The sequence below is a fragment of the Lissotriton vulgaris genome, chromosome 3_1, assembly GCF_964263255.1.
Source record: "Lissotriton vulgaris chromosome 3_1, aLisVul1.2, whole genome shotgun sequence".
Classification (NCBI taxonomy): domain Eukaryota; kingdom Metazoa; phylum Chordata; class Amphibia; order Caudata; family Salamandridae; genus Lissotriton; species Lissotriton vulgaris.
Window position 1 is genome coordinate 1,818,251,080 of NC_141689.1, and position 22,815 is coordinate 1,818,273,894.

General features: G+C 44.7%; 1 protein-coding gene and 1 non-coding gene across 2 annotated transcripts in view; one reads left to right on the forward strand and one right to left on the reverse strand.

The window, feature by feature from the left end:
* SLC10A7 (solute carrier family 10 member 7) overlaps positions 1 to 22,815 on the reverse strand; it is an 872,524-nt gene that overhangs the window by 377,499 nt on the left and 472,210 nt on the right. The window lies entirely within an intron of this gene.
* TRNAR-CCU (transfer RNA arginine (anticodon CCU)) lies at positions 5,469 to 5,541 on the forward strand. Its single transcript has one exon. It is a non-coding gene; the product is annotated as a tRNA-Arg (tRNA).

Consider the following 22,815-nt stretch of genomic DNA (forward strand, 5'->3'; position numbering starts at 1 on the left):
AAAATTAAAACTACTTACAAGCAGATTGAAAATGGGGTTTTATCACCTTAGGCGCACAACAAGTGAGCGCGTGTTAAGGAAAACCCCTTGCAGGACACCTATTGTCAGCGCTTAAATTGGAACCATAAATAAAACTGCTAGGAAACACTGTCCAAAGAACTTGTTTTTTTCTTGAGAAGTGTTGGTACGCTCCACTTAAATGTATTTAAGTATCAAGAAGTTCAGGTTCTCAAAGCACCTAATGCTCATTTAATGACTCCGCTTCGGAGCAAACTATGGAGCCAAAGAAGCAGCCAGGTCCAGCGGGGTATATGAGCTTTTCTGTGTATAACTTGTGTAAAATGTGTGCTGCCCCAAGTTGCGAGTGCACACAGAGCCTGATCGCCGCCTTGTGTCTGTAAAGTATAGAACGCTGTGTCTGGCCCTGCGGTGTGTGCACATCTCTCATGGTGCTTGCTTATGGTGGCTGGCCTGGTTTGCAGTTTTAAGAGCAGGGCATTCCATGCATCAAGTGGGTATAATTTTGAGGAGTGGGACATGGCAGACAGTGCGCTGACAATTCATGTTCTCAGAAAATGCACATAAAAAGTACATTAACTCTTGCCTTACTTATATAGCATAGCAAGACTTAGATTTGACTTACAAATTTAATGTGTGTTCAAAAGCGGTCTGACACTCGGCGTCACAACATAAATTATCTAGCTCTCGGAATTGCTGTGGGGGGGATGGGTGGGCGGGGGAGCAGCAGCCTTTGATGTCTGATGGTGGTGTAAGATTGACAAATGGTGGTGTGCGAGGCTTCCTTTCAAGGGGCGGGGGAGCAGGGGAGCGAGGGAGGGCTGATTCTGCGGAGCGCGTGAAGTGGCAAGCTCTGGCATTGCGCAGAGGGGTGCGGGGGAGAGCAGAGCATTTCTTTGAAATCTGAAGCTCTCGGCATTGCTGTGGCGGGTCTGATGCGATGATGCGAGGCGGCTCGGGGAGCAAATGGCAGGCACGTGCACGGGCACATGCACTGTGTGTAATCCGCCTGCCAAAGCCCCTTGATAAGCTTTCCTGATCCACCTCTATATGTCTCGAGCTGCAATGCACTTGCGCATTGGCAGGTCGAGACCTAAAGGAGTGGGAGGGATTAGTGAAGGATTAACCTTGATACAGTATAATACAGTTATCACAGGTGCAATAAAGAAAGAACGTCCAGCTGGAATAATTTTTTACAAAATGGATATATTTGAATTCTTCCTTTAACCCCTCCCATGCTCATGACGGAGCCGCTCCGTCATGAGCATCGGCTGAGCTGTGTTCATGACGGAGCGGTTCCGTCATGGCCCTGCCGCCGCGCCTGCGCGGCGCTGATTTCGCTCCTGCGCGGCGCGTTCTATTGAGCGGGCGGGGCCATGACGGAACCGCTCCGCCATGAGCACAGCGCAACCGCAGCTCGTGACGGAGCGGCTCCGTCACGAGCATGCGAGCGCCGCTCGTCCACCCCCCCCAGCGCTGCGGCGGAATTGTCGCCGCAGCGAAGGGGTTAATATATATGGAACAAGAGACACCAACAACATGCTCACGAGCCACTGGCAGCTTGCCAGCTTGAAGTAAGTAGCTTGCAGGCATGATACTCAGGCAAGAGCAATCGGAAGGTCCAGGCCTGAGCAGCTCTTAGGTACAGCCAAACATGTAGTAAGTAGCACTGCTCCCGAAGTGACAGCCAGCACAGCCAATGACAGAGCTCCACGCCCACAAACAGCATGACTGACAGCACTGGAGCCTCCAAAACTCCCCATAGAGGGCAAAGCTGTATAGTGACTGATCATGTTGCAGCACTCCGTGAAGTCAACCACACTATGTATGTTAAGTATAGGGCAGTAAAGAAGAAGGCTTGCAGTGATTGTAGAAGGGAATGACCCTAGGGGTGAAGATATATATTTTTTAATCGCACCGCCATAACGGAGGAGCCGCCCCAGGTAGCTTATCTTGACATTACTACTGGTCGTGCATGCAGCCGAGGAAAAACAGAAAGAAAACAATTGGATTAAGAAAACTATTGTGATAGGTGCATTATTGACAGCTTGGGCGCTGCTATGCGTTCGATTTATGTCGGATGTTGTGCATACCTTAAATGGAAAATAAATGAGCTCCACCACTGAGATGCATGAATTGAGTCTGCCTGCATCATTGCAAATATGGCGGCTTCATGGTGCTCACTAAAACTGCAGTGTACTCGCTCCTTAAATACCAGCGGAATATGCAAAGCCAACAAGAAACCAAACGGGCAGACTCATGATAAATACTGAGGAACACATATGGCGGTTAAAAATCTGCCAAATAATTTCCTTTTTGCATTTAACGAACACTCTGTCAGTGTAAATGGAATCACGAGAGCTGAAGACAAAGAAAATCAATTAAAACAAAGTCAGCAAGGTTCCTAGTGAATTGTTCCTGGCAGCTATTGGGTATAACGTAGTTAATATTTTCAGTCGGCCAAATGAACACCATTTTTTTTCACCTTGCACATACAGCTGAACAATGCAGTCTCTGGGGACCTGTTTCTAGATTCAAAGTAATACAATATTTGTCCTGCGATTAATTTGAAGCATAGAATCACTTGGCTAGTGACTTCCGATAACCAGATAGCTTGCTAAAGAAATGAAAGATAAAGGTGCGCTAAACACGTGGTTGTTCGGGATTAAGAGTTGGTATTCTTTTGTCAGCAATGGGTGGCCTTCCTATTACAAACACCCTTCGGGTAAAAAAAGAACGGCCTCTCAACAGCGGGGTGGTCCAGCCCACGGAGTCATCATTAAGAGTGCCACCATATGCCATGACGCTTGATACTGGCACGCCCCGGGTTTCACTCTCTGGCACTATATTTGTGTACGAGCTCAGCTAACAGCACGCGGCGTGTAGCGACAGGCTGCGCAACCAACCAACTCAATGGGCAACTTTCTGTTATCTCCACGTAGCACGACGCGACAAGTTCACTGGAAAGCCGTCCTTTACCCGTGGTCAGGCGAGGGTCAGGAAGAAAGAGGGGGGGGGGGGGAGCAGAAAGAATGGTGAGAATAAATAGTTGCCAAGTTTTCAGCTTCCCTGTGCGGGACAAGCACATTTGCATGGTTTTTGGTGGCTTATATGTGTCATGTTAATGTATTATGAGTGACACTTCACCATGAGTGGAATAAAGCCGTTATGGCCACACAATCACACGAAGATCACAAACTATTCGCTTTAGTGCAATGTAATGATTTAGAAATTACCATAAAACGGTTCAGAATGCAAAGTGATCTTGGATAAGAATCCAGGACTGACCAAAGATATCAGTCAAATAAGACACAAAGCCACTTGGTAGTTATGTTATTGGATTGTCAGTCCCCTATAACTTCCCCATACAGAGGCACACACAAGCACACAGAATTCCAAAAATTGTATTTGTTCTCTGCGAATGTATGACCTGCTAACAATAACATCAGCAAAACCATGCTGATCACTTAACAAGCCTAGTAAAATAAACCAAAAATAATATTCCAAGAATACATACTGTTAAATGAACTCTCAAGGCTGAACCATCCATTCCTCAGTGTGCAATTTATGATTTTTAGAATTAAAACCTATATAAATGCTACAATAGAGTAGCAATCATTTTCTTTAGCTCGGATTATAGAAAGGCAGAGAGGGCCCTTCCAGGATTTCAACCTGTGAGGCCCAGATTATGGACACGTCTGGTAAACAGTGGTACAAACTACTGAGCTCCCTTATAGTAAAAGGATGTCATAACATTCAGTCTCAAAGAGAATATCACCAGCTCAAATGTCACTAGAGCGCTAAGAATTACAACTGCTAAACAAGGACTACAACTACATACGGGTAGGAACGTGATGCAATATGTGCACTAATCCTGCACACTATGAAACCAGCAAAATCAGTCTGTTTGGCACGGGTTCAAAGCCTCAATTTATGAGACTCACACTCCTTATGTTTTTTTCTGCCTGCAGAAGTTTGTATTGTAGGGCATGTAATTGTGTTTTTTCCTTTTAAATACATGGTCACAGACTCAACAAGCAAGTGGCGTTGGTATAAAAAGGCAGATTTGCCTACGAGTGTCACATCTACGAGGTAAAGATACATTTTTGCTTTCTTAACAGGGTGGTATATGTAAAGGCAGACACTAAATAATCCCACCGAACACGTCTGCATGATCTGGAAAAGCCTGGAGACCCACAAAACATACTGTAGGAGTCTGAATTGTGATTGTATTAATGTTTGAAATATAATGATGTCCCATGTCGTTCATACTTAACGCACCATGATTCAAAATGCTAGATTCTGCACGTCCTGGCAGAGTACACATTTATGAAATTACAATGGAGGCTTGTGCAGCCAGAAAAAAGTTCTGAAAGTACAGCACGTATATGGGGCCACCTTTAATTTTGATTAAGTCTATCCAGCTTTCGGACTATCTGGTACAAACATAGACATCAGGCGAGGTGCGTCCATTGGGGCGTAGGGGCGTAGCCCCACTAAGCCCCATGGACCCACCATGTCGTCACGAAAATACAAATACAACAAATATTGAAATAATCGCGCTCGCTACCTGCCGGCCGGGAATCCGGGAGACACCCGACTTTTCCGGAGTGCGCAGAGGAGGGAATGGGCCTGCTGCAGCTGCGCAAGTGGATTTATGGGCAGAAACTAGCCCGCGCATGCGCAGATTGATTCCCTGTGAATTTCCCCTTAGAGAGAGGACCAGGGTGCGGGCCCCAGCACCCGGGGTTGCACAGGGCGACTGGGCGAGCAGTCATGGTGCCCCCCCAGCCAATCCAGGATTGGCTGGTCAATACATAGCCCGGGTACAAAAACCCCTGTCTCCCTCACTCGTACTGCGGCCTCTGTTTGTTTTTGGAATGGCTAGTTTACAGAGAAGTCCCCTTTCTCACGGGTTACTGGTCTTAAACAATGCTAGTTTCAAAGACTTTCCCTCTCGCCAGAGTAACAGGAGTGGAACTACTAGTGTGTGCAAAATGCCTCCTTTGACGTGGATTACAGGTGGGACACTGAGCTGGTGCAGAAACCCCATGAACAGTGCTAGTTTACAATGCTCCTTCATCTGCCCCGAAGGTCGTGGTAAATGCGTGCGTGATGCTGTCCCTTGCTCGAGGTCCAGCTCTCACGTAGGATACAAATGTGAAACTGATACTTTGTAGAGAACACCCCCCTTTCACGAGTTACCAGTGTCACATTGCTAGTTTTCCCAATTAGTGCCTTTTCCTACGAGTGTTACATGTCTGACACTGCGCCAGTTTTCCAGAATGTCCCCTCGCCCTGACAGGCCCTCGGAGAAGTAACCCCAATAGCTACTTTGTATATTCTTGTTTCATAGAGACGAGTGTGTAGAACATTCAGTTCGAGGAGGACGTACGTGTAGATGAATGGATTCTGCCTTAAACCGCCCCAGTTGGGTTGTGTTGTAAGCAGTCCCAGTGGCCTAATGGATAAGGCACTGGCCTCCTAAGCCAGGGATTGTGGGTTCGAGTCCCATTTGGGGTGGAGTAAATATGTGTTTTTTGCAGTTTTCGAGTCCCATCTGGGGTGGAGTAAATATGTGTTTTTTGCAGTTTATAAGCAATCTGATGTTGTGTGTTTTAGATTTGAGGCCTGGCTTTAAGTCGATTTTATCCCAGGGGGAAAGCAGCTGCCATGATTAATGTTTTGCACTCTCAACGTGACCTCATGTATGACATATATTTTTTTTATTTAACTTGATTTGCAATATGCAAATTAGCTTACGCCTCACCACTGTCAAATGTCACCAGCCGCCCCTGATAGACATACTTTATAATCATGTATTTTCTCAGGCCCGGCGCAAACAGGAGCTGCAAAAACCTCGGAGTAAACGAGCTACACAATAGAAGTTTAAAACCCGGGAAACACAATGCAAGCATAATAAAATACTAGTCATCAGACACGGAAGCACCTACACCTAAAGAGCATTGTAATTTGTGTCTGCCTTGTTCCACCATGCTCAATGAATGGTGTCACTACCATATCCGGCCAGGCTGTGTATATTGGGTTGCTTAGATGGGAGGGTGAAGGAAGCTGGCCAGCTCTCCTTCAGCACAGTACGGTGCTAGTTTCTGAGAGGTAACGCTCCTGGGCTGTAGACTGCCAAACAATTCAGTAATACTTCACCCATATCAAGCTCGGTCCTGGTCACTTACCAGCTGGAAAAAGCTGGAAAAAGCTGGAAAAATATTGCCAATAGTGTTGTGTTAAATTCCTTTAGTGCTGCTGCCGCAGAGCACGTCGGTCTTTGGCAGAGCTGTGTGCACGAGGCGCTACTTGATTCCTCTAGTCTAGTGGTAGGCACGGAAAAAAAACAATGAAGTTGCTGTCCCAGTGATTGCCTCGGCCAGGTGGCCAATCAGACACTGCGTGGTGTTCACAGTGGGGGAAGGGGGTATGGGGTGCCTGCTGCAAAACAATAACACAAGCAAGACCATGCCTCCATGGACCACATCTGGGCACTACCAGGCCTGGATGTATACATTTCTTCTAAACATAGTTCAGAGAGATAAAGTGGACCCGCAGAGAAATCCTGTGGTACACACAGACAACGGGCTGGTCTTCATTGAAGCCTGAAACGTGTAGCACTATAAAACAAGCATTGGCATAGCCAATAGGTCTCGCCTTTGGGACCTTATAAGTGTTTAGCCATGCAACAGTTGATGTTGTTGCACCAAGGATATTGTGCTGGATAACTAAACACTTATAACGTCCCAAAGGCGAGATCTATTGGCAATGCCAATGCTTGTTGTAATGGTTCAAATCTATTTTAATGTGTTTACAAGGTAAAAATATTAGAATTGCCTGTGATGCTGTGTCTGTTTCCAGGATGATGTGCTGGCCTTGCCTTGATCTCAGGAGAAGGTCAGGGCATTGAGGAGCCCTAAGATTTATTTATTTTATTTGACGACCGTGTAGGCAGCGAAGCGTGCAAGCTGCATACCATGTCCCAGAATGGTTTCAGCTTCGGACATGCCCAAAGTAGGTGAAGGAGTGTTCCTGGCGTCCCTCCAGCAATTTTCTCTAATGGTTGGGTTACTCCTGTGTAGTCTGGCAAGTATGAGATATCAATATGTTGCTATCTTGGTGCTGGTCTCTATCCTTGATGTATTACGCGCAGTATAGCATGCCTTCATGTATGTCTCCCCAATACTTGTGTGAATAAGCATCCCAGCTGCTGTTGCCAACACCTTTGGCTTGTAGTTTTCTCTTCCATATGGGGGTGAGTTGGAAGGGCGTATAGTTCGGTGATAATACACTTGTCTCTGCGCCCACTCTAGAACCTCTGGGTGAGTACCCAGTGCCTGATCTAAAAGTAGTGAGGGCATTCTGTTTTGGATATACTGTAATCGGTTTTCAATTGCTCAATGAGAATGGGACCGTCAGCATAAAAAAAACTGTCTGATGGACCTGCAATCGACATGTAGCTATGCCAAAAAGATTGTGGGGTGAAGGCCGGGGCAAAGTCTGGGTTAGTCAAAATGGGCATGAGCAGTAAAGGGAGTGACGTTAGTTTCTTTCTGGTGGCCTCTCCCTCCCAATTTGCAAGGGTGGCTCAGGTGATCAGCAAAGAGTATAGACCCAATACCCTTAGTTTCCAGTGTAACCAAGGTATCTTCCATAGGTGCTCCTGTTCCACGTTCCATGAATCACCATTGCTTCTCAGTCTCTGGGCTGCTCCATTCCACCAGTAGTATTTTAAGGAACATTGGTCCCTAACAAGAAGGTTTGTAGCTCACAACATATGAAAATAGAAATACAATGAGGTCTACTTTTTATGTCCTATTAGACATGATCATTTAATGTAAAAACTAAACAGAAAAATATAGAAGTGGTTGCATAATTGTATCAGGGAATTCAGGCAAACACGGGGTTGTGGCTGATTAATTTACAACATTTAGGCCACCAATGAATACATTTGCGCATCCCAGCACATACTAATAAAGATATACAGTTATGTCAGGGTGCGAGAAGTCAACAACGTTTCGATCCCTCTACAAGAACGCAGGGATCATCTTCAGGACAAAAGAATAGGTGCCTGAGGCAATTGCCTTTGATTCATTAGATGAGGTCAATGGGTCAAGATACTGGCGTCAAGGCCCGTCGAAGATGACCAATAAGGTGCAATACATGAGGCAATCAAGAGGCATAATTTCCACACGGGTGCTGGGTGTGGGGTGGAGGGGGGCTATTTACTAGAGTTCCCTGGTAGGCGGTGTGGGAAGTCCACAGTAGGGGAGCTTTGTTGTCCAGTTTGGGCAGCCAGAAGGATGCCGCTGATGGGTCGCAGTGCCCAAGCGTGAAGAGAATCTGATCCGTGACCGTCAGCCGAAGTGAATACAGCCGCCAGGAAGCAAAGCTGTGCTACTTGATAATATAGTAGACTATTAGGGACCTTCAGGCCCCTCTCTCCCATGGAGCGGTATATCTGATCGCGATGCATACGCGGGTATTTGCTTTCCCATACACAGTAGCTTAACTCCACCTGCATGGATTAGACCATTCCTGCGGTGGCTTGGAATAGAAATTGTGCCCTGGAGAGTATTGCCATTTTTAAGGCTATTATGCTCCCAAGAGAGGGGAGGTGGTAGTGCCTCCATTGGACGAGGTCTGTTCTAATTTGGTGGTATGAAAGGCTATTGTTGTTGGACAGTGTCCCAGATCATGGAGGCCCTCTTTTTTCTGAGATAGGAGACCAAGGATGTAGCCTATGCCAGAAAGTAGCTGTTGGTCACACACTCTTGCAGGGAAAATGGTACTGATAGATATAGAGCCTGGAGTTTTGTAGGTTAATTCTAAAGCCAGACACCTTCCTGAACTGCTCTAGTTCCTCTAGAAAGGCTGTTGGGGAATGAAGTGGATCTTCTAGTGCTACTAAGACGCCATCTGCGTAGAGGCTTATGGTGTGCACATCACCCCTGAACCACATCAGAGCAATCTGGGGGTCATCTCGGACTTAGGGCTTCCCTGGCGTGTCCCTTTGTGTATGGAGAAGGATGTTGACAGCTGCCCATTGACCCAAATCGCCAATGTGGGATTGCTGTAGCAAATGAGAATCTAGTTGGGGAACTTGGTGCCAAGGCCAAGTGGGCTAGGGTGGCCTCTAAGTAAAGCAAGTGAACTCTATCAAACTCCTTTTCTGCATCTAAAGCCAGGCGCATAAGGGCACTTGGTCTCGTCAACCAGATGCAGGATCCTTTCAGTATTGTCTCCGCACTGTCCGGAGAGGATAAACCCAGATCGGGATGGGTCCACCAAGCCCGACATAAGGGGGTTGACACATGCCATAAAAATGCCACTAAAGAGTTAAAAGACCAGAGGATGGACGGAATGCTGCACAATGCAAACGTTCACCCCCGTTACAGATCTGGGTTTTATCCATTGTTATTTTGCTCGCCACGCCACCCCAATTTGCACCCAGCCATATGCAACTCAGTCTTGAACTTCCTAGTGATGTCTGGAGCAGAACATTGCTAACCCTTATGTACAGTCTTAATCCAGTTTAATGAAAAATAAGGTTTTTAAATCAGTAATGCTGTTGCAATATGTGTAGTCATAACAATGCTATAATCCTGAAGCACAATATGCAACCAATTATGTGCAATAAATATACATTAAAATCGTAGATGTGTATGAGACACGTTCTCAGTATAGTGTTATTAATACACAAGATACAGTTTAATCCAAGTGATACCACCACAGTCAAGTACGGTTTTATTCTGATGGAACCAGCACAGTCAACACATTTCATTTAAAAAAATAAATTCTTCAGGGCTGTGGAAACCAGAAATGTAGATGTGTACATTTGTATGTATACAAGAATAGTAATGCACCGGTGTGAAGACTATGTGGACATGCAAATGGAAAATAGATGCCATACTATTGTAAAGACACAATACTCAGGAAGCAGGATAAAAGGAGTTTATTAGCCCAACAGGGAGGCAAGTCATCCACATCAAGGACCTGGAGAACAACTGACAGGCACAAGGAATTCCAGGGTGACATGGCCACATTCTCTAGGAAGAATGTACATATTTAAAGGCATAGATACAACACATCTCCTTTATAATAATGAAAATAAAAATAGAGAGGAAACAAAAGAACAAGGAAAAAAAACAGTAAACAGAAAACCAGAAAAGAAGGAAAAATTAACCAGAATGGTAATCTTGGAGATACAAAGGTGGTCTCCTAATTCTTGGGTTTGTGCCACGGGACGAAACACACCCATCTTGAGGAGATGATGGACCAGGGCAAACTAGATCCTTCCCAATACATTTACCAGGAGGTTCAGGTTCGGGTTCCATAACACCATCACCCCCCTCCACACACCTCGACAAACGTGACATGCTCCAAACATCTCCCCCCGCAAGCATAACCACATTCTTCATAACTTTTACAATGCGCCTAGGCCCAAAGAACTTAGACTCACCCTTTGGAGCCCAAAGACCCTTTTTGACAAAAACAAAATCACCCACTTTCCAGAAAGGATCTCTCGCACCTTTTAATACATCATACCTGCGCTTGTATCCATCTTGGTAATTACTCAACCTAGGATCATTGAGTACAGCGCCTCTATCTTTAATGGACAACCACAAAGGGTTGAGTTTTGAACCAGCTACACGGCCCCTGAGTTTCTCAAAAGGTGAAATACCAGTCACACTATTGGGAGCATTTCTATGCGCCCACAACTTTTCTCTGAGAATGGGTTTTAAAGGAAGTCCTCTCTCCAAGGCGGTCTGGGCACACGCTCTAATCAACCTATTCATGCTTTCCACCAAACCATTCGCCTGTGGAGAATAGAGGGCAGTCCTATGATGGGTGATGGAGAGGTCTTTGAGAAAATCAGACATTTCCTGAGAGGTGAATTGGACGCCATTATCGGAAACCAAAGTGTCCGGAACCCCTTCAGAGGTAAAAGCATCTTTAAGAAATTCAATATTATTTCTGCTTAAAACAGTTCCCATGCAGGCAGCAGACAACCACTTAGAAGTGTAATCAACGAGAACAACAACAAATCTCTCAGAGAGACCGAGGTTCACAAATGGTCCAACTATATCAATGGCCACCTTGGACCAAGGTTGTTCAGGAATGGCAACAGGAGAAAGAGGTGGGGTGCACAACTTCCTAGATTTATCATTGCCAGCACAAATGTGGCAGTCTTTGACGACAGTTTCAATAACCTGTCAATCTCAACTTGCAGGGGTTGCAACATGAGGTTGGGCACCTTCCTAACCTTATGCACCACAGGCTTAGCACTACTTTTCAAAATAATCCTGTGTTTGAACCCTTTGAGTAATCCCAGATCATCAGTAAAAACTTCAGGGAATTTCTCAAGAACATCAGAAAAATCACCCACAACAGATACTAACATAACCTGCTCGGGTGCATTAGGATTCAACGTGATCCCGAGATTCCTCTGGTGACGCCAACCAAGAAGATTATCTCCCCTCTTGGCAATATAGACTTTACCAACAGTTTCCCTCCCTTTGAATGCAATGGTTTGGATGGAATATCCCAATACTTCAATCTTTTGTTTAGCATATCCTACAGGATTGATATCAGAAGCTATGAGTTTAATCTTGTCACAGTCAAAATTGGCAAACCAGAACTTATCCCTGATAAGGGTGAACAGAGAACCAGAGTCAGCTAAAACGGGAACAACTTTGTTGGCAATTTGAATATCACAAGAGGGCATAGCCACTATATCGTCATCAACTTGATTCACACCATTGATAACATCATCCGTAATGCAATGAATGGAATCCAGGGAAAAAACTTCTTCATCATCAACACAATTAACTTTGTTACTCTTGCACATCCTGGCATAATGACCCTTCCTCCCACAACTTCTACAAACAGTACTTTTTGCAAAACAATTCAGATAATTCGGTCCATGTTTTTCACTTCCACATCTGGGACATCTAAACTTATTCTCTCTATTGAAACTATTACCAGAATAACTTTGTTTAGGCTTTTCAGACTTAATCGTGTTTTTCTCTTGTTTAGGAGAAGGCTTACTAACAACAGCAACATTACACTCAGTTTGTAGAATTTGTCGATGCTCATGAGTGACCCAAGTAGAGGTATGTTCAACACTCTCAACAATGAGTATAGCCTCTTTTAAATTTGGATTTTTTGACAACAATTTCTCTTGGATTTTGAGATCATTAGTGCAGCGAACAAGTTGGTCACGAATGAGGGAGTCAGTTAAGAGTTCAAATTCACAAGTTTGTGCAAGGGATTTGAGTGCTGCAACGTAGTTCCCAACTCTCTCATTTCTTGCTTGAACACGCATGAAGAACTTATGTTTCTCCATGACAACGTTAATACGTGCACCAAAATGATTTTTAAGGAGAAGAACACTCATTTCAAATACATCCGAAGGTTCGCCAGCACCTCTGCCAATGGGTATCGGATCTAGACTGTCATAAATGTTCCTTCCTTCAATTCCAAGGTTGTTTAACAAAACAGCCTGTTTCCTGACAGCAGAAAACTTCTCTCCACCAATTGCGAGTAAGTAGGAGTCAAATATAGGTTTCCATTTTTTCCACGGTAAGATAGGTTCACCCTGTTCACTTAAAAACTGGGGAGGTTGGTTCATACCACTCGTAGAAGACGACATCCTGAAAGAAGACAACTAAACAAACTAAAATAACAAGTTAACTAAATAAGCTAACACAACAATTTAAAATAATGAATTAAAATAACAACAAAGGGATTCCACAACTTCCCTTAAAGTGTCACGAAAGTTTTGTTTCACTGGAATACTCTTTCGCTTAAATTCACTGGAGTACTTCAAGTAACTTCGCCGCAGCTCACTGCGTGCAGCTATTTCCACATGGGAATTTAAGCTTGAATCAAGTGTCAAGTTCAACTGCTTCAGCCAAATAAATATGTCAACACATCCAAGGTCAAACTGTATTAAACAAAATAAGACTTGCCTCAATCTGAAGAAAAACAAAGGAAATCGTGCCCATACGGTAATTAGGAGAGACTTCAACTCGTTTTGTTCAGAAAACTCCTCGGCGCGTCTCACAAATGGCCGAGAAAGAGACGCGCTGCATCGGCAAACACGCGGTTGCTAGGTGACTGGCTGCGCGTTAAGAAGCAAGAACGCGTTAGTTCATCACCCCGGCAACACGTTGCGTGTGACGTCTGGCTTGGGGAGTCTCCGTTGTTACCCCGGCAACAGGTTGCAAGTGACGCGAGGCTTGAAAAATCTCTGTTGTCACCACGGCAACAGGTTGCAAGTGACGTGTGACTTGAGGAATACGCTAACAATGGCCGGCACGCTCCTGGCACGCTCCAGTGGAATAAGGAAGACTCGTGCAGGATTCAAAAGATGCCGAGTAACGGAGGTAGGGATACTGCATCAAATAACGCTAAATAGGCAAAAATTACGAAAATGTACCTTCCGCTGGTGCCGGCGCCGCCAATTAAATTCTCCTCACAATTCCACGTAGGGCACAATGTAGACAAGGTAAAACAAGAGTTTCTTTTAAAAAAAAATATATATATATATCTTGACTACAGAAAGATCTTCATGGCGCTGGGTTCATAATCACCTGCTGGGCTCATCGTCGCCAGTATTGTAAAGACACAATACTCAGGAAGCAGGATAAAAGGAGTTTATTAGCCCAACAGGGAGGCAAGTCATCCACATCAAGGACCTGGAGAACAACTGACAGGCACAAGGAATTCCAGGGTGACATGGCCACATTCTCTAGGAAGAATGTACATATTTAAAGGCATAGATACAACACATACGTAGCCCAATAGAAGATAAAACCACGTCACAATGCTATGGTTTCCCAATGAAGTGTATCACACGTATAATGCAGCAAGCTGGTCCCAATCATGCCAAGAAGTGTACATATTAGAAAAATATTGTCCCAAAGAGGAAACAATAAAAAAGAATAAATAGACGTCCATGTCGAAAAGCCAGATGGTGAAGTTAAGCAGAAAAACTGTTTAGGAATTTATGCTCCCACATATGCGAACCCTCGAAGAATGTGGATAACAGTCAAAGGCAATGGGTTTGCTATAATTTAACCGCACATCACAGAGTTTCACCAATTGTAAAAATAGATAAAAGTGGTTTGGAGACAGCAACTATGGCTAGGGTGCTCCTAAGGTGTATGACACCTACCCACCAAGGTGTCAATCCGTCCTAGTATCCAATTGAATCTAGGTCAAACATATATATGTAACACACCCAAGCACACCATATTATTGTGACGCATCAAGTGATGTAAATATTTTGTCTCAAGAACAGTCCATATAATCTCAGCATCCAATGATTTTCCAAAGCCCAAAAGGAACTTTTCAATAGAATATCCACACAAATCTTCTTGGGTTGAGATCTGGTGTTTTATTTCCAAAGTTCATATGAGGAAAGACAGCAGCCGACGCGCGTTTCGCCCACAGGGCTTTTTCAAGGCTATTTATTCACTTTTCTTGCGGGTAATATTATTGTCCCCCAACATATATTGAAGAAAAATTGCCGCTTGTGGTGAGGATGTATACAGATTGTATTTCTGCTCATTCAAATGGTATTAGTGGCCCCTACAATTTTCAAGCCTGTCCTCTTCCAAAGTCACCACGCAAAGCGATTGTTCTAATCCATTTCATAAGTTGTATTTATACTTGAATCTTGATACATCCAAGGTTATGCTCCTTATAGCTTTCTGTGCGAGTTCTGACGAGCCGAGTGAAGTTTTGTGGACACAAAACTTCACTCGGCTCGTCAGAACTCGCACAGAAAGCTATAAGGAGCATAACCTTGGATGTATCAAGATTCAAGTATAAATACAACTTATGAAATGGATTAGAACAATCGCTTTGCGTGGTGACTTTGGAAGAGGACAGGCTTGAAAATTGTAGGGGCCACTAATACCATTTGAATGAGCAGAAATACAATCTGTATACATCCTCACCACAAGCGGCAATTTTTCTTCAATATATGTTGGGGGACAATAATATTACCAGCAAGAAAAGTGAATAAATAGCCTTGAAAAAGCCCTGTGGGCGAAACGCGCGTCGGCTGCTGTCTTTCCTCATATGAACTTTGGAAATAAAACACCAGATCTCAACCCAAGAAGATTTGTGTGGATATTCTATTGAAAAGTTCCTTTTGGGCTTTGGAAAACCCTCGAAGAATGTGGTCCGTTAGACTGCAAACCTTGTAAGTCGCAATACCAAGAGAAGAGGAAAAGGAAGAAATATGTAATAAGGAATAAAAAAATTACCTGCTGAACTGTCTTATTCAAAGAACTACTAACACGTACAGCTTTCATTAATTGAAACTGGTAGACCTAGATCTAAATAATAAAAAGTTAAAGAACAAATGAGTTGTCAGTAATATATGTGTCAAATCATCACAGCTAAACAAGTCCTACAGTCAAGAAAACATTCCAGTGCCTTAGGGCCGTAATAACAGGACTGGCCTGGAATGGTATAAAAAAGGATGCCCCCAGTAGGGAGAAGTAGCAAGATTTACATGACCACTCGAGAATTCAAAGCAAAAAAAATCTAAATGTGCTCGGGTCCTCCAACGGGGGGAAATGGCGAGGCTGTACACTTACAGTCAAGAAAACATTCCAGTGCCTTACGGCGTAATAACAGGACTGGCCTGAAATGGTATAAAAACGGATGCCCCCAGGAAAGAGAAATGGCGAGATTTTGACAACCACTCAAGATTTCAAAAAGGAAAACCCTTGGAACAGTAGTTCTGGTCCAACCCCCTTCAGCTTGAATGAGGGTTTGAGTTTGCCGAGCAGCGATGACACGCAGCTTTACAAACATGAGGAGGAGAGGGTAAAAAAGCAAGGGGTTAAAAAGCAAGTGGTAAAAAACAGGATGGTGTCTACCTTCAGGTCAAATTCTTTGTGGCCGGTTCGTGCAACCGGTATGGGAATGTAGCTAATCCCGTATGCCGGATATAAGTAATCTAACCGAAACAAAGCCCCGTCTAGATGGAACGGAAGGTGGACACGGTCTCCTGCTGGGTCCTAAAAAAACAAGCAATGGCCGCGCGGCCGTGAAACTGACACGGCTGCGCGGCGCGAAAGTCAGATGGCAGCTCTGCACGTTGCGCGCGCTTGTGCGCGTGACAGCAAGTTGGTGGCCGGCAAAAGAGGCGCTTTTAAAAGCCAGCTACTAAATGTCTCGCCAGTATAGCGCATGCGATGGATCTAGCTCAACCGAAACAGTTTAGATCACAATGTATAAAGTAACAAACACATATACACCTGTATATTTTGTATACAGAACACACTGCTCTGGGCAGCACAGTACACACTGCCCCCGCGTTGTCTGCTTAAATGCAGTCTTGTGGAGTGTGCTTTGTGGGGTTTTCCCAGGGTGCTATAATGCGTGCCTAATGCATTTTATAGCGGGGATGCGCACACCAGAACTAAAACGCGTTAGTCTAACCCCTCATGGGTGGTACTTGGCTGGGCTGGAACATCAAATCCACAAGCTGCTAGCAGGGCAAACTGGCGGTATTAACGAGAAAGTTACTTACATTCAGTAACACTGTTTCTGGTGTAGACTAACTGCAGATTCCTCACCTTTAGAATATTCCCTGGTTGCCACACTGGATCCGAAAGCTCTTAACAATGCTCCTGTGCTACCAGGTGGCACCTTATAGCTCAGTGCCGAGTATGCATCACCAAGAAAATGACAGACTGGAGCAGAATATAAGCACCGTCCCTGCATCATGATGTCAGTTTCTTGTTCGAGTCTTTCGGCACCCTCAGGCACAAAGCATTTACCAGTGGTTAGTATCAGTGTGCAGAACTCAAACTTGGTACTTTATTTAGGTGTTAAAAAGAAGGGGGTGTCCACAGAACAGGGAGGTGGAAGGGTGATGAGGAATCTGCAGTTAGATATAGTTTCCAACAGTTAGAGCTTTACTGGTGGAAAAAAGCTTGCTCGTCTGATGGATACTTCTAACAGCATATTTGTTACCTTTAGAATAGGTAATAAAGCAGTACCTTCCAAAGATGGAGGGTCTGTGGGGTGGACTCGCCCAAAAAATTCCTGTAGAATAGAATGGGTAAAATGCCCTTTCCATCAGACCTGGCTCTCAAGGCAGTGGTGCTTCGTAAACTTATATACTATCGTCCACATGCAGCCTGGCAGATGTCAAGGACAGGCACTCTGCATGCAGATCCAGTGGTAGCAGCCTTAGCCTTTGTGGAATGGGCCCTCAGCCCCTCCAGAGGCTTCTTTTTAACTTGTGCATAGCAGATCTTAATGCAGAGGACTATCCCCCTTGACAGAACCCTCTTCTTCACAACCATTTCTTTTTTCACCCAGCAGAATCCCACAAAAAGCTTATCGTCGTCCGATAGTCCCTGATGGAATCGATGTAAAAGCTTAAAATTCGTTTGGGGGTCCGATTGATAGAGTATCTTCTCCTCTTTTTAGGGTTTAGGAAGGATAAATAATGCTGGGAGAGTGTTGGATTGCCCACTGTGGAAAGGAGTCACAACTTTAGGCGAGTCACGATTTAAGAAAGTGGTGTAGGGAAGTTGCACTAACAGTGCTTGAAGTTGACTCAATGAAGATCTGAAGTGCTTGCAATGAGGAAGACCGTCTTGAAGGGCAGAAGACACAACAAGCAGCTGTTAATTGACTCCAAGGGCATACACATTAGCAAAGTCAAGACCAAGTTACAGTCCCCACTGTGGCATCAAAACGGTTTGGTAGGAAACATGTAAAACCTTTAATGAACTGTATCTCAACCGGTGATTTAAACAAGGGCGTTGATTCAGTAAATGTAAAAAGGTGAAATCACTGAATGAAACCCTTTCACAATGCCCACTGCAAGGCCTTGCTGTACCAAAGACCAAACAAGTAATAAGAGATCTGTCAGTTTGGCTTGTAAGGGGTCTACCTTGCAAACGCCAGTCATCTGCTGCAAAGGAAATCCACATTAAGTGAGATTCTTATCAAAGGCACATAATCATTCCTAGGTATCACACTCTCCGGGCCCAATGCAGTTCCACTACAGTGACCTTCATCTTCTTCAGTACTTGGGCAGGAGACAGGATCAGGATGACATACAAGAGCCCCATGTTCCATTTCAGCCAGAATGTGTCTCCTAACATATCTTTTTGTGGGAACTCCAACACATAAAACTGTTGACACAGAGTGTTCTAGGTGATGGAAAAAGGATCTAGCAAGAGCGGAGTCAGTTTTCTCACCAAAGAGGCGAAAGCCATCGAAGGGCACATCCATGAGTGGAATTAACACAGTTTCTGAAAAACCTGTAGAATGCACATATGCATAGTGACATAGCAAAAAATTACTTCCAACAGCCTTTCCCAAAGAGTGAATAGTGTAAAGTCCAGCATGTATCAAATATTAGGCAGCATCCTCCCAATCTTGTCTGTCCCAGGGAGGCTCCAAGGTTTAACAGGATTTTTCTGGCAATGTTCCACGGTACATGCACATAGCAGCCTAACAGGCAATCTGTGTTAACCAATCGCAGTGCCAAACTGACAAAGGCAACCATTAATTTCCCAAAAGCCTAAATTTGCTTACATTCCCTAATTGGGTGGTGTTGACAGGAAAAAATTCAGGTAACTTTACTAGTAGATGTCTGTACTACTAAACGCTCTGGAGTTAGGTGCTTGGTGAGAAAGTCAGGGTTAAAAGAAAGTACGGTCATAAACATACCTGGCCCTGGGTGTAAGATTTCTGTAAGGACATTAGATTTGGTTTCAACAGAGGGCAACTGTAAATTCATCACTTTAGATGCCATCTGAACTACAACTGCGCATGACACTTTCTTCAGTAAGTGGCCCAAGTGGTGTTTAGAATCAGAGCCAAAAAGATAATGGTGTCTCTCTTGGCATGGCCGGCTTAGAAGAGGTGCCAGTGTTCCTATTTCCGACCCTGAACCAACTTCAGCTAGATCTTAACCGCATCGCTGCTGCGGCGATTTTTGCGCTGTGCGGCTTTTTTTTAAAAGCCGCGTTACATGACGAGCTCAGCTTGTCATCAGCACACGCCACCCGTGGGTGATGACGAGCTGAGCTCGTCATCAGCATCGAAAGGGTTAAGCAATATTGCGTGATGAAATAACAAAAGTGCAACCGGTTGTCATTCAGTAACAAAGATGATCTTGTCTCCCGCTTTCAGTGCGAGAAACATCAGCACTGGTCTTGAGGAGTTTCACCTCTGCATGTGTGTATGTTCTGGATTCGGCGTCAGTACTGGAGTTGGTACTGGACTTGAATCTGTTCCAACGGAATCAGTTGGCACCGGGGAAAGCCCTGACAGTGGAAACCCACGTGTAGGTTCCTGCGGATTCTTGGATTCTGAAGGCACATCAGAGAGAACTAGCAAAGCATAAAAGATCTGCAGAATGTCCTCTTTGAAGGATTCCACTTGCTGTGGTGTTGCCAATGGCCAGGGGAATTTGGGGCACATCAGGATCAATCAAGGGATCAGCTCCATGATCGGGGAAAGTATAACAATGCCCTAGTGGTCTCTCCTTGGATACTGAACCGTGGAATAGGGATGTGATATAGCTAAACTTTTTTGTGTTTGTTCTTTGATTTAGACTTTGGTCATGAGATGGATCTTACCCAAGACCGGCCCTGGGAGTGGACCAGGCTATTGGCACAACCCGGATTGGGATTAGGACCTGCGCAAAGGCTTAGACTTCTTCTGGTGTTTAGTGGCATACAGCTTCGCATCCCTGTCCCAAACTTTAGGATGCATAAGTGTGCACTTGTTGCACAACTTTAAATCATGGCCTGAACTCAGAAACCAGAGGTGCACCTCATGTGGATTCATGACAGACATAAATTTCCTACAGTCTTGATATGGCTTAAAGCCCATCATTTTAGAAGGGAACATTGTGCCCTAGCACACAGCTTTTTCATTTAGAAATAATCTAAGGACTGATAAAAGCAGGAGGAAATCACAAGGAAAAAAGGAACCAACGTCAGCATACAGGGGTGGTGCTGATATGCAGCTTCACTGCATCATTTCCATGGTGATGGAGCCAGCTTGGAGCCACACAGCACCACCTGGTAGTGTGCAGGAGCATTGCTGAGAGTTTTATGGATCCCGTTTGGCATCTCAGGGATATTCTAAAGCTGGGGAATCTGTGGTTAGAAGTATCCATCAGCAAATGGGTTAAGCAAGAGGGTTCACATGCTGATCTGGCAGATTCCCTGCTTTGGCCACACTTCTGCTCATTCCGCTCATAGCTTGCTCATTTACTCATCTGTACACATGCTAGTTCATTATTCCCAAGTCAAAAAAACAGCATCCTACACACCTAGCTCTTATTAATACAACTACTAAGAAGGCAATGCCTATGCCTGCTCTTTAAACTTTTTAACTGGAAACATCTAGGAGTTATACAAGACACTTATTTTTCTTCAAGCAGTCATTCTGAAGTTTTGCCTTTCAATATCTTTATATCCTATATGCTCTGAAGTTGAGCAGCCTACCTGCTTTCGTAGCTGAAATATGCCTTAGCACCAGCCAAAGAGTCAAGCTAAATTAGTCTTATATTTCCATTCTGATGGACAACTATTGACCACTGTTAGCTCATTGCATTTGTTATTCAGCAAATCAATCATGTAGCATCCATCTTAGCATCCATTTTACCACCCTCTTTAACCCATACATGGCAGAGGAAAAAATGTATCAACGTATTCTTTTGGGACCAGTGACTGGGCAGTATGCTGCTTCAAAGGCAGGTATTTATAGACACGAAAATAATGTATGTGCAAAGTGCCTTCCATGATATCGCAAGGGCATAACTAATAAACCTGCCTTTCCTTGCCCATCTGAGCTGTCATTTACCATCCAAGAACAACTCAGAAGCTAGTACTAGAGTGGCATACGGCTTTTTGGTACAGAGTTTCCATTACAAATGACTTCTTTTGACATGCTTATTGTGCATTGGATCCAAATCAAATGGTTCTAAGATATTTCCTTTTTTTCTCACCTAAATACTGTTCATGTTATGAACTCTTTCTTCTAATATAGTCTATACTTGTCCCTTTTCACAGTTGAAGGATCCTTTAAATTTGAGAATGTTCCTGTTACGCAATGCATTCCATTGGCCAAAAGACACCTTTGCTGTATTTAGACCCTAAGTGAGAAGGAAACATAGGATGAACAGGATTTAAAGGGTGCAACCAAGTTCAACTCGACACTCCTATGATACTCATCTCGGTTTTTCCTGTTAATGTTGGTCAGCGTCCCAGAGTTTATTTGTCTGATCATTTACTGATTCCTATGTTGCCAATGTTTTAAAACTAGGTAGAGCAAGAGTGAAAGTGAAAACCCCCTAAAGTCATAATTCTTGCATACAAGAACAGAAAAAGAGAGCGAGGTAAGAGCCCCTTGTACCCTCATGGTGTTCACGACCAAGGGGTACAATCTCTTTCTGATGGATACATCTGCCTGTGGATTCCTCACCTTTTGAACACCCCCTGCACCAGCATTCCAAGGAAATTCTTTTCCTAGCTCTCCCACGTCGACGAGGACGTCATAATAGCAGGGCTCCGCTTGCGACTCTGTATGACGTCATCGGAGCCATAAGACCTCGTGGGGCGTGCTGACGTCAGTTCCCTTTTTTCAGCGCCGTCGACGCATAATGATTTTTTCTAGTGACTCTCCATTTTCTTGGTGCCTTGTTACAGAAAGGTGCGATAGAGGTGGTTCCAGAGAACGGAAAGGGGTCAGGGGTGTAGGTATTTCCTGATACCCAAAAAGGACTGTCTGTTGAGACCGATCCTGAACCTCAGGATTTTGAATCTTCACCTCAGATAGGAAAAGTTCGAAATGTTGACCGTGGCTCAGGTTCTTCTCGTGCTGCAACAGGAAGACTGGATGGTGTCCATCAATCTGCAGGATGCGTATTTTCATCTTCCCATCCTGAAGTCTCATTGGAAGTACCTCCGGTTCATGGTAGGATCGCAACACTACCAGTTTGCTGTCCTCCCGTTTGGTCTGACTTCCGCACCTCAAGTCTTGACGAAGGTGATGGCGGTGGTAGCGGCATATCTCAGAAGGTCAAGGGGTTCCAGTTTTCCCCTACCTGGACGACTGGCTGTTGAAAGCAAAGTCTCCAGAGTTGGTGTTGCGCCACTTGCAAGCAAGAACGTAACTGTTGTTCAACTTGAGTTTCTCAATAAATGTAGCCAAATCTCACCTGGTGCCTTCTCAGCGCAGCCTGTTCATAGGGGCAATACTGGACACTACGGTGTGTCGGGCGTTCCCGCCTCTGCAGAGGATTCTCGACATTCAGGAGATGATTCCTTGGTTTCACAATGGAGCGGTTGTTCCAGTCCTGAAGGTTCTACGTGTGCTCGGTCTGTTCGCTTCCTGAATACGGTTGGTCAGTCATGCACGCTGGCACATGAGGGCACTCCAGTGGTGCCTCCGCAGGCAGTGGTATTAACACAATGGAGATCTCGGGGAGAAGGTCAGAATCTCCAGAGATGCTGCAACAGAGCTAACTTGGTGGGATGTGCAAGGCAACCTGTCTCAAGGAAAGCCGTTTCAGCCTCCCCCACCGGTGGCCACGGTGATCATGGATGCCTCCACTCTAGGGTGGGGTGATCATCAGGGGGATCTGGAGGTCAAAGGTCTTTGGTCTCCAGACAAAAGGTTGCTTCACATGAAACTTCTGGAATTGCGGGCAAAATGTTTGGCACTGAAAGCTTTCCTTCCTTCCCTTTGCGGTCAATCAGTTCAGGTCCTGACGGACAACACTAC